Consider the following 12,239-nt stretch of genomic DNA (forward strand, 5'->3'; position numbering starts at 1 on the left):
AACCCTTCTTCTTTAGTGGAGGCAAACCTGTCACAGAAGAAGGTCTTTAAAAGACTGTCAAATCTTGAATAGGATAAGCCTTCTCTGATGATGAAAATGACATAAAGGCTTTGAAAACTGTGTTAGCCACTGCGAATGAAGTGAAAAATTTCACAAGGTGAAGAGAATGAATCTCACACTTTGCAAGGTCTTTCCCTTAATAGCATTCACCAAGCTCTTTTCACTCCTATTTTCTACTTAGCCTACTCAATTAGGGATAATTAGGGGCCTGAGAAAGAATATAATTCATTTCCACAATCCCAACTCTTCACTTTACCTCAACCTGTTCCTTATTGCTTACGTTATGCTTCCAACAGAGAAAAAAATCTTAGATGTTTTTTCTGTCCTCTTTCTTCCCCACTCCAACAACTTCAGTAAGTCTTATATGAGTAAGAACATTGCTCCAAATCAGAAACACTTGAAGGAAAATGTGACAAGGCAGGGCTACAGACAATCTATAAGTAAAATAAACCTTTGGGTAAGTAAGATTTGACTACTCTACTTTTCAATATATTCACTTTTAATTATTTTAAAATCATCTTGACTTAAAAACTCTGTGAAAATTCCATATTCATTGAAATGTTAAATACAAAGTTTTATGTTTTTATTTATAAAAAAGATATTCAAGCTCCAGTTCCAGCTCTGACATGTAAAAAGCTTAGAAGTAGTGACTCTGATTCTTTCAATGAGAACAAAGCTAAACAAACTAGAAATCAGTGACTTTTTCTGGACCCATTAGAGAGCTAAAGTGACAGGGCTACCAAAATCTGGAGTGATAAGGTAAATATATAGAATCACATAAGAGATCTGTTGGAGCAGCAGCTGCTGGATCCATTAATTGGTGGAAACACTTAAATGTAATTTTAGTGAATTGCTGGAGGCTGAATCTGGACCAATTTGAGAGTGAGAACACCTGAGGGTGCAGTCTTGTGAGGGGGCACACCTTTAAATGTTTTAGTCCCAGGAACTCCATGGGTTCTTACAGTGAAGATCCAAGACAAGCCCCCTCATGGTTCTAGTAGGAGGAGGAGAAAAGTAACCATTTTGAATTATCCTCAGTTTTTCTCCATAACAAAGGGAAAAGACTTTATGAGATCTTTATCCTACTTGGAATAAAGGTGTAATTAACCAACTCCATTCCCTTCTAGCCATCCTATCTCACCTAAGGGGAAGGGGGGGGGGGGGGAATGAAGAGATACTTGGGAAGGTCACAGTCCAGGGATATGGGTCTTCTGAAAGACTGAGTTTTAATTACAACCTTACAAAACTTACCCCTGCCCTACACCTTACCACCACAGCAACAGAGCTCCAGGGTATCCACTGAAGGAGCTACCAGAAAGATACTGTTTAAGAGGAGTTATTCAGGGAAACAGAGACAAAAGCAGGTGGGAGAAGAGGAGGAAGCTGAAGCTCTTGACACCTACAGCTACAGCAAACATTAAACAAAATCCAAATCCTAACCACATTAGTGTAAAGCCTTATAGTTAAAGCTTATAAATGTCCCAGTTTCTATTACCTACACATCATACTTGACTTTCAATAAAAATTTACAATGCATGTTGGGGCCAGGTGGCTCAGTGGGTTAAGCCTCCCACTCTTGGTTTCAACTAAGATCCTCCTCTCATGCAAGGTGAGATCCACCCCGAACTCTGCACAAGCTCCATGGTCAGCAGTGAGTCTGTTTGAAGATTCTCTCCCTCTGCCCCTCCACCCATTCACACTCGCCCTTGCTCTCTCCTTCAAATAAATAATCTCAAAAAAAAAAATTTTACGATGCATGCTAAAAGGCAAGGAGAAACTGTTTGAAGAGACAAAACATCAGAATCATACTCAGGACACAGATTTTGGAGTTATCAGATAAGGAATTTAAAATCATGATGATTAATATAGTCAAGTCTCTACAAGAAAAAGTAGACAACAGGCAGGAATAGATAGGTAATGAAAGTAGAAATATGAAAACTCTAAGAAAGAATCAAAAGGAACCACTAAAAATCAGAAATTCAGTAATAGAACTGCATAATCCTTTGGTGTGCTCATTAGTACATTGGACATGAAAAAGGAAAGAGTCTATGAACTTGAAAATATGTCAATAAAAGCTTCCAAAACTGAAATGCAAAGATAAAAAAGAATCAGGAAAAACAAAAAAGAATAGATTATCCAAGAATTGTGGAATAATTTCAAAAGGTGTAAAATACACTTAGTTGAAATTTCAAAAGGCAAAGACAGAGCCACCTGGGTAGCTTAGGCCATGATCCTAGGATCAAGCCCCACCCGTGTCAGGCTCCCTACTTAGCCAGGACCCAGCTTCTCCTTCTCCCCCTGTTTATACATGCAAGATTTCAAAATCTTAAAAAATAAATAAGGAAAAGGGAATATTTAAAGTTTTAATAGTTAAGAATTTTCCAAAATTAATGATAAATACCAAACTACAGGTCCAAAAAGCTCCAATAAAATAAAATAAAGCAAATATAAAATAAACAAGCAATATAACAAAAAATAAAATAAACCTAAATATATCATATTCAAACTGTAGAAAATGAAAGACAAAAAGAAAATCTTGAAAGAAGTCAGTAGTGGTGAGAGGACATCTTACCTATAAAGAAACAAGGATATCAATTCTATTGGACTTCTTACTTGAAAATATGCAAACAAGAGAAGTGTAGAAAGAAATATTTACATTGTTGAAAGAAAAAAAAAGCCATTAACTTCAAATTCTATACTAGTGAATTTATCCTTCAAAAATGAAAGAGAAGTAAAATCTTAAACAAAGCTATCTATAAGAAATGTTAGAGATTCTTCCTGGAGGGGAAAACAATATACAGGTCAGAAACTTGGATCTATGGAAGAAGAAGAAGAAGAAGAAGAAGAAGAAGAAGAAGAAGAAGAAGAAGAAGAAGAAGAAGAAGAAGAAGGAGAAGAAGAAGAAGGAAGAGGAGGAGGAGGAGGAGGAGGAGGAGGAGGAGGAGGAGAAGACAGGCATCAAAGAAAGTAAAAACAAAATTTAGATTTTTAATTTTTCTTATTATTATTAGATCTAATAGATAAGTCTTCAAATTAATACAACTGAGTGATGATAACATATGGATAAGTGAAATGAAGGACAGCAATGTTATAAGGAATGAGAGGGAGAAATTGAAAATACTTTGCTATAAGGTATGTGTGCCAATTTAGAGTGAAATATTTTTATTGGAAAGTTGACTGAACAGCACTTTTAATCTATAGATTTGATATTTACTGAATACTCCATTCAACAACAGAAAAATACACATATTCTCCTCAAGCTGGCATAGAGTATGGACCAAGATAGACAACATTCTGGGCCATAAACATATCATAAGAATTTATTTTAAAAATAGGAATCATACAAAGTATGCTCTAGATCTCAATGGAATTAAACTGGAAATCAATAATAGCAAGATGGCTTGAAATCCAAAAATGTTTAGACATTAAGTAGCATATAAATAATACATGGACCAAAGAAAAAGTCTTAAGAGAAATTTTTAAATATTTGAAGTTAAGTGACAAAATTTGTGAAATGCAACAAAAGCAGTGCTTAGAGGGAAATTTATAGTATTAAATTGCTATAAATTGCTTAGAAAAGAAGATCTGAAAACTGATAATCTAAATTTCCTCTTTAGGAAATTTAAATGAATGAGTGAGTGGTGAGTGAGTGAGTGAGTGTATGTGTGAGAGAAAGAGGAGAAATATAAGCCAAAAACAGGCAGAGGAAAAAAATAATTAAAATGAGAGCAGAAATTAATAAAATTAAAATCAGGAAATCAATATAAAAAGCTAACAAAACTAAAAACTGGTTCTTTGAAAAGCTCAATAAAATTTATAAACCTATAGGCTAGCCAAGAAAAAAAGAGAGAAAACATAACATTAAAATAAATAAAAGAAGGCTCATCTCTACTGATCCTGTGGATAGTAAAAGGATAATAAAAAATTTTTGAATAACTCTATGCCCCCAAACTTGATAACTAAATGAAATGGATCAATTCCTGGAAAGATACAAACTACCAGACATGATAAAAGGAGAAAGAGAAAACTTCAGTAGTTCTATATTTATTAAGGAAATGAAATCAAAATACCAGGCCCATATGGTTTTACTGATGTATTTTACCAAACATTTAGGGAAGAAATTATACTAGTCCTCCACAGTCTTTTCCAGAAAACAGAAGCAGAGTGTATACTTTCTAATTCATTCCACAAGGCCATGCATGAACACAGATGCAAAAATTTTCAACAAAATATTAGCAAATTAAATTCAACAATGTATAAAAATCATTATACAACACAGACCAAGTGATATTTACACCAGGCAGGCATGACTGATTTAATATTTGAAAATCAATCAACGTAATCCACCACATCAACAGACTAAAGAAGAAAAAAGCATATGACATTATCAACTGATGCAAAAAAATGCATTTGATAAAATCCAACATCTATTCACAATTAAAAAAAAAAACAACAAATCTTTCAGCAACCTAGAATAGAGGGAAACTTCTTCAGCTTGAATAAGAACATCTACAAAAACCCTGCAGGTAACATCATACTTATGCTAATAAACTAGTGAGTCTCCTTAATAATGGGGAGAAGGTAAGAATGTTCCTTTTCACCACACCTATTCAATGTTGTACTGGAAGTCTTAGCAAGGACAGTAAGACATGTATATATACAACAAAACTCTTGAAACTAATATACAATTACAATAAGGTTACAGGATATGAGGTTTATATGTGATAGTTGATTGCTTTCCTACATACCAGAATTGAAAAATTGGAATTTGAAGTGAAAAATACAATACCATTTACAATATCACCAAAAAAAAAAAATCAAGTACAAAAGAATACATCTAACAAAATGTGCAGAGTTTGTATATTTGTGTAAACTACAAAATTCTGATTTAAAAGACTTTAAAAATAAATCTAAACAAATGGAAAGTCCATAGACTAGAAAACTCAATAAGGTTAGGATGTCATTTGTTCCCAATTTGGCCTATAGATTCAGAGCAAATCATTATCCCAGCTAGCTATATTATGGATATCAGCAAACTGATTCTAAAGTTTATATGGAAAGACAAAAGACCTGGAGTAGTCAACAAATCACTAAAAGAGAAGAATAAAGTTTAAAGATTGACGCTAACTTCAAAATTTACTAATCTACTGTAATCAGAACAGTATGATATTAGCAAAAGAATAGGCATATAGATCAATGGAAAAGAATAGAAAACTCAGAAACAGACCCACACAGATACAGTCAAAGGATCTTTGACAGAAAATAAAGGCAATTCAATAGAGAAGGGAGAGTTTTTTCAACAAGTAGTGCTGGAACTACTGGACACTTACATTGAAAAAAAGAAAAATCTAAACACAGTCTTTCTACCATTTCCAAAAATCAAATCACAAGGGATCATAGATCTAAATGTAAAGTGCAAAACCATAAGACATCTAGAAGAAAACACAGGAGGAATTTTAGGTGTTCTTGGGCATGGCAAAGAATTTTCAGATGCAATACAAAAATACATCCATGAAAGAAAAGTGTTGGACTTTATTAAGATTAAAAACTTCTGGTCTGTGAAAGATACTACTAAGAGAATGAAGACAGGCCCAGATTGGGTAATAATATAGGCAAAACACTATCTGATAAAAGACTTGTATTAAAAATATACAAATAACTCAAAACTTAATAATAGTAATAATATAAGTAACCAAGCAGAAAATGGGCAAAAGATCTGGACACCTCACCACACGGAATATAAAGATGACAAGTCGGCATTTGAAAATATGCATAACATCCCTTGTTATCAGAGAATTGCAAATTAAAACAACAACAATGAATATATCACTATGTACTTATCAGAATTGCTAAAATCCAAAACCTGACAATACCAAAACACAGTTACATATTTAGGAGTAAGAACTATAGACAAATTTCTTACAATTGCTATATTCAAACAAGTGAACCATTAAGAAGGGGCTGAAGAAGAACCTTGGTGATGAAGCCCATTTTTCTCTAAAAATTAAAAAAAAAATTCTTTTTATCTAGAAAACAAAAGCAGATATGGAATGTACTTGGTTCTACTACTGGGTAGAGAATACACACATAATTTCTGTTTATCTGATGTGGAAAGTAGGGATTAGGCAACATATTTTGGACCTAAAGTAGCAAATAGATACTGAGCCAAAAAAGCCACAAGTTCTCAGATCTTCTAATGCCAAAATAGTCAGAATGCAACAGGGCCAACCATTCAGAACATAAGATATGACAATGTAAATTATGTGGTTGTGCAAAATGACCAAAGTGGCATTAAATCATTTATGGTTATTCTCTTCCTTCCCTCTAAGGCATCATCTTTCAGATGGCTTTCCAGAATCCCTTATTTCCCAAATTAAGACTAATGGATGAAGAAATTTAGAAGGTCATTAGTACGTCACTTTAGATTTCAAAAAGACATGGGAAACTGGATAATAAAATTAAGAACTGCTACTCATCAAAAAAATTACTAATAAGAAAATAAAGGCAGAACATGAAGTGGGAAAATGTATTCATAACAGTTTATCTTTAAAAAATGTATTCTCATGCTCATTTTGGCCCGTATACACTAAAATCAGAATGATACAGAGAGGATTAGCAAGACCCCTGTACAAGGATGACACACAACGTCATAAAGCATTTCATATTTTTGAACATTGCTAAGAAAATAAATCTTAAAAGTTTTCATCACGAGAAAAAATTAAATTCTGTAACTGTGTATGGTGATGCATGTCTTAAAAAACAATATGTTGAATATATAAAGAACCCCTGTAGGTCAATAGGAAAAGAGCACACAAATCCAGTACAAAAATGGGCAAAAATTGCTGAACAAACACTTTCCAAAAGAGGAAATCCAAAAAGCCAATGAAGATAAGAAAACTTCAGCTTTACCAGTCATCAGAGAAATACAAATGAAAACCACAAAGAAATTTCATTACACTCTTGCCATAAATGTGAAATGGCAAACAAATGAAAAACAATGGAAAGTGTGTTAGTGAGGATATAGAGCAATGAGAATGCTCATATACTACTGTTAGAAGATTAATGAGTACAACCAATTTGTAAAGCTGGCAGTATCTGTTAAAGCTGCTTATGCTGAGAGGAAGGAGTTAAAACAACTGGGTTTGATCTAATCACTACACCAAGGAAAAATCTTTGAGAGAAAGGCTCTTGGGGTCATCCAGTCTAATCTTCTTCATAAATGGACTTGTGGATAAATAGACTAATGATATTTGCTAGGAAGAAGTGACCTTATCTCTGAAATACCCTTGTCAGGATGTCCTGGTTAAGGATTATCTATAGAAAAAGAACCAAGGGTATATGAGAAATGGCCCTCTAGAGGATTTCACCTAAGGTACACAGCTCTCTGGCTTCACAATTTAAATGCTCCTGCTGTGTGAAGTGACTTTGCAGATGTAACACAGAGATCTTATCTATTATTCTAGCCACATGTTGGACAGAAAAAGACAGGTCCTGGGGAACTACCTTTGATGTCCTAAACCACTCTCTCCTCTTCCTGAAATTTTCAATTGTCTTCAAATTGAAATTATTTAATAAAGTTTGCTAAGATAAGATCTCTGTGATTCATGTGGGTCTGATTTGATTATTCCATCTTATGTGGTAGCTTATACAATTAGACCCAATAATCCTACTCAGGGGTAAATGCCAAACAGTAATCATTCACATGTTCAACTAAGACCCAGAACTGTTGCATTCATTCTTAATGGCCACAAACTGGAAAATATCTGAAAGCCCATAAAGAAAAATGGACAAATTGTGATACATTCACACAATGGAATGCGATTCAGCAACTAATAACTTCAACTACATGAATTTAGTATGGATGCAACTCAGAAAGATAATGTTGATTGAATTAAGCCAGACTAAGATGTATTAGGCAAAACTAATCTAACCTGTGCAAAGTCAAGTAATATTGTTTTGTTCTTGGGCCAGTCTCTCAAGAGACTTCTGAATAGATTTATATATTTAGATTTTTTAGTGGTTTTTAAAGCTAAATTATTTATCTATTTAGTGTGACAAAATGTGGAGATTATTGATGAGATGGGATATCCTAACAACATATTAGGATTATCATTGAAAAGAAAAAAACCCTGAAAAACAAAAGTGAAAAACACTTTAGACATAGCAGGTCATCTTATTGTTCATATTTATAAACTTTGGTATTTTGATTTTAAGAAAATATCCTTGTATAGAGTTCCTACTAAGAAAAGAAAAAATAGAGAGGGAGGCAAACCATAAGAGATTCTGTAGTTAAAAGAACAAACCGAAGGTTGCTGGAGGGGAGGAGGGTGGGTGGATGAACTAAATGAATGATTGATATTAGGGAAGGCACTTGTTGGGATGAGCACTGGGTGTTATATGTAAGGGGTAAAGCACTATATTATACTTTTGTAACCAATACTATACCATATGTTAGCTAATTTGAATTTCAGTTTTTAAAAAAGTTGATACTGTCATATTTTAGTCCATATTGTTAGCAAATATTCAACTTTTTTTTAGTATCTCCTAAGAACCTTAAAACATTATTGCTAAATTAAGAATTCCAAATATATATTTCTCCCTTCAGTAATAATGACAGTGGTGATGATGATGTTAATAACTGTAAACAAGTATGCTTTAAACACCTAATCTGTAAAATACTATGGCGAAACCCTCTACTACAAGGGTTCTCAATTTGGAGTCCAGTAAAATTCAGGAATTCAGAAATTTAAATAAGAAAAATTACATATTTATTTTCAATAACCTTTAACTGAAATTTACCACTCCTTTCAATAGAAATTTAGAGTTTCTTTCAAAAGAAACCACAAATATTTTCATCACTCATTACACTTACAAAATATAATTTGAAATAGTTGTTTATGCTCATCACTACATTGAAATTACGAGTTATTAGACTCAGCATCAGATCTTGTTAATGTGTAAAGAATCATGTATACTACTTTATCACATTATCTTTAATAATTTAATAACTCTGGGACTCCTGGGTGGCTCAGTGGTTGAGCATCTGCCTTCAACTCAGGGTATGATCCCAGGGTCTGGGGATCAAGTTCTGCATCAGGCTCCCTTCAAGGAGTCTGCTTCTCTCTCTACTTATGCTTCTCTCAGTGTGTTTCTCATGAATAAATAAATAATACCTTTAAAATATATATAATAATTTAATAACTCTATTTCAAAATGATTGGTTGGTTTCTTTTTTTTAAGGATTTTATTTATTTATTCATGAGAGACACAGAGAGAGAAAGAGAGAGAGAGAGGCACAGACACAGGGAGAAGCAGGCTCCACCCAGGGAGCTTGACATGGGACTCGATCCCGGGTCTCCAGGATCACACCCTTGGCTGAAGGCGGCGCTAAACCACTGAGCCACAAGGGCTGCCTGGTTGGTTTCTTTTATGATTTAATATATTTTATTTTATGGATTGGAAAAAATTGTTATTTTCAATTGCACCAAAGTGGTCCATAGCAATAAATCATTAAGAACCCCTATAATATCTCATTTAATTCTTACAACTTTATGATTTTGATATTATCATCCTCATTTTAGAGCTAAAGGAAATGAAGCAGAGAAAGTTGAATGATGTTACCAAGTTCATCAGACTAGTAAATTCCATAGCTAGAATTAGAACCTAGATCATCTGGCTTTAGAGCCTGTCCTTTTAAGCACTGGTCTATGAAACCTATTAGAAATTTAAATTCTAGCACAGTGGCTTTCAAACTGTCTATAGAGGTCTGGAGTTGTTTGCATATGTCCCAGGGCATTTATATTATGAGAAGCAGGAGAGGCCAAACTTCAGGCACAGTGACTCTTTGTTGATAACGTAGTGTTCAACTTAAAATTTTACATTTTAAGCAACTGTTAACAGATATAAAGGAAGAAATCAATAGCAAAGCAATAATAGGAGGGGACTTTAAACCCCATTTACATCAATAGATAGATCCTCCAGACCAAATATCAACATCCAATGGACCAGATGGATCTAAAAGATATATTCAGAACATTCTACCCCAGAACAGTGGAATACACATTCTTTTCAAGTGCACATGGAATATTCTCCAGAAGAGAGCACATGTTTGGCCACAAAACAAATCTTTTTTTTTTTTAAACAAATCTTAATAAATTGAGAAGGATTGAAATCATATAATGCATCTTTTCCAACTACAATGGTATGAAACTACCAATCGTTGCAAGAAAAAATCTGGAAAGAACACCAATACATGGAGGTTAAATAACATGCTACTAAACAGCGAATGAGTCATCCAAGAAATCAAAGAGGAAATCAAAATATGCGTGGGGACAAATGAAATTGAAACCACAACAGTCCAAAATCTTTGGGTGAATAAAAAGATGTTCTGAGAGGAAAGTTTATAGCAATACAGCTCTACCTCAAGAAGCAAGAAAAATTTCAAATAAACAATTTAACTTCACACCAAAATGAGCTAGAAAAAGAAGGGAAAGAATAAGTATCATAGTACAAATAAATTAAATAATGCCTAACAAAGCCAATAGAATACATTAACAAAACCAGGAGCTAGTTCTTTGAAAATATCAAGGAAACTGATAAACCTTTAGCCAGACTTATCTAAAAAAAAGAGAGAAAGAGTGAAAGAGAGGACTCAAGTAAAATGAGAAATGAAAAAGGAGAAATAATAACAGATACCACAGAAATACAAAGAGTAATAAAAGAGATAATAAAAAATCATATGTCAACAATTGGATAACCTAGAAAAAACGGATAAATTCTTAGGAACACATAACCTTCCAAAAGTAAGTCAAGAAGAAATAAGAAATTTAAACAATCACTGGTAATCAAATTGAATCAGTAATAAAAAAAAATCCTCCCCAAAAATGAAAGTCCAGGAACAGATAGTTTAATACGTGAATGCTACCAAACATTTAAAGAAGACTTAATACCTATTATTCTCAAACTACTCTAAAAAATAGAAGAGGAAGGAAGACTCCGAATTCATTCTAAGGGGCCAGCAATTCCTTGACACCAAAACAAAATAAAGATATTATAAAAAAATGAAAACTACAGGCAAGTATCTCTCATGAAGATAGATGCAAATATCCTCAACAAAATATTAGCAAACCAAATCCAATGACACATTAAAAAAAATCATTCAACACAATCAAGTGGGACTTATTCCAGAGATGTAAGGGGCTTCAGTATTTGCAAATCAATCAAAATGATACATCACATTAATAAGACAAGGGATAAAAGCGAATGATTATCTCAATATGTGCAGAAAAAGCATTTGACAAAGTACACCAACTATTCATGATAAAAAAAAGACTCTCTTGACAAATTAGGCTTAGAAGGAGCATACCTCAGCATAGTAAAGACCATATATGAAAACTCACAGCTTACATCATATTCAATGGTGATAAAAACAGCTTTCCCCATAAGAACATGAAAAGGACAAGGATGTCTATTTTCACCACTTTTATTTAACATAGCACTGGAAGTAATAGCCACAGCAGTCAGACAACAAAAAGAAATAAAAGTCATTCAAGCTGGTAAGGAAGAAGTAAATCTTTTACTATTTGCAGATGACATGATACTATATATAGAAAACCTGAAAGGCTCCACCAAAAACTACTAGAACTGACAAATGAAGTCAATAAGGTCACAAGATACAAAATCAATACACAGAATAGAAATGTTACATTTCTATACACTATTAATGAAGTAGGCAGCAAGAGAAATTAAGAAAACGATCCCAATTACAATTGCACCAAAAAGTAGTAAATATCTGGGAATTAACTGAACCAGGAAGTTCAAAGACCTGTACTCTGAAAACTCTTAAAACATTAATGAAAGAAATTGGAGCTGACACAAACAAATGGAACAATATCCCATGCTCATGAATTGGAAGAGCAAATGTTGTTAAAATATCCATACTACCCAAAGCAATCTACAGATCTGATGCAATCTCTATCAAATTACCAATAGCAGGGATGCCTGGGTGGCTCAGCAGTTGGGCGTCTGCCTTAGGCTAAGGGTGTGATCCTGGAGTCCTGGGATTGAGTCCTGCATTGAGGCTCCCTGCATGGAGCCTGCTTCTCCCTCTGCCTATGTCTCTGCCTCCCTCTCTCTCTGTGTCTCTCATGAATAAATAAATTTTAAAAATCTAAAAAAAA

The 12,239-nt window shown here is 33.6% G+C and overlaps 1 non-coding gene across 1 annotated transcript; it reads left to right on the plus strand.

The window, feature by feature from the left end:
- The first annotated feature begins 6,623 nt into the window (after positions 1-6,623).
- Positions 6,624-6,729, plus strand: LOC119876905. Its single transcript, XR_005368248.1, has one exon. It is a non-coding gene; the product is annotated as a U6 spliceosomal RNA (small nuclear RNA).
- The last annotated feature ends 5,510 nt before the right edge of the window (positions 6,730-12,239 follow it).

Source organism: Canis lupus, chromosome 12, assembly GCF_011100685.1.
Source record: "Canis lupus familiaris isolate Mischka breed German Shepherd chromosome 12, alternate assembly UU_Cfam_GSD_1.0, whole genome shotgun sequence".
Taxonomy (NCBI): Eukaryota; Metazoa; Chordata; class Mammalia; order Carnivora; family Canidae; genus Canis; species Canis lupus.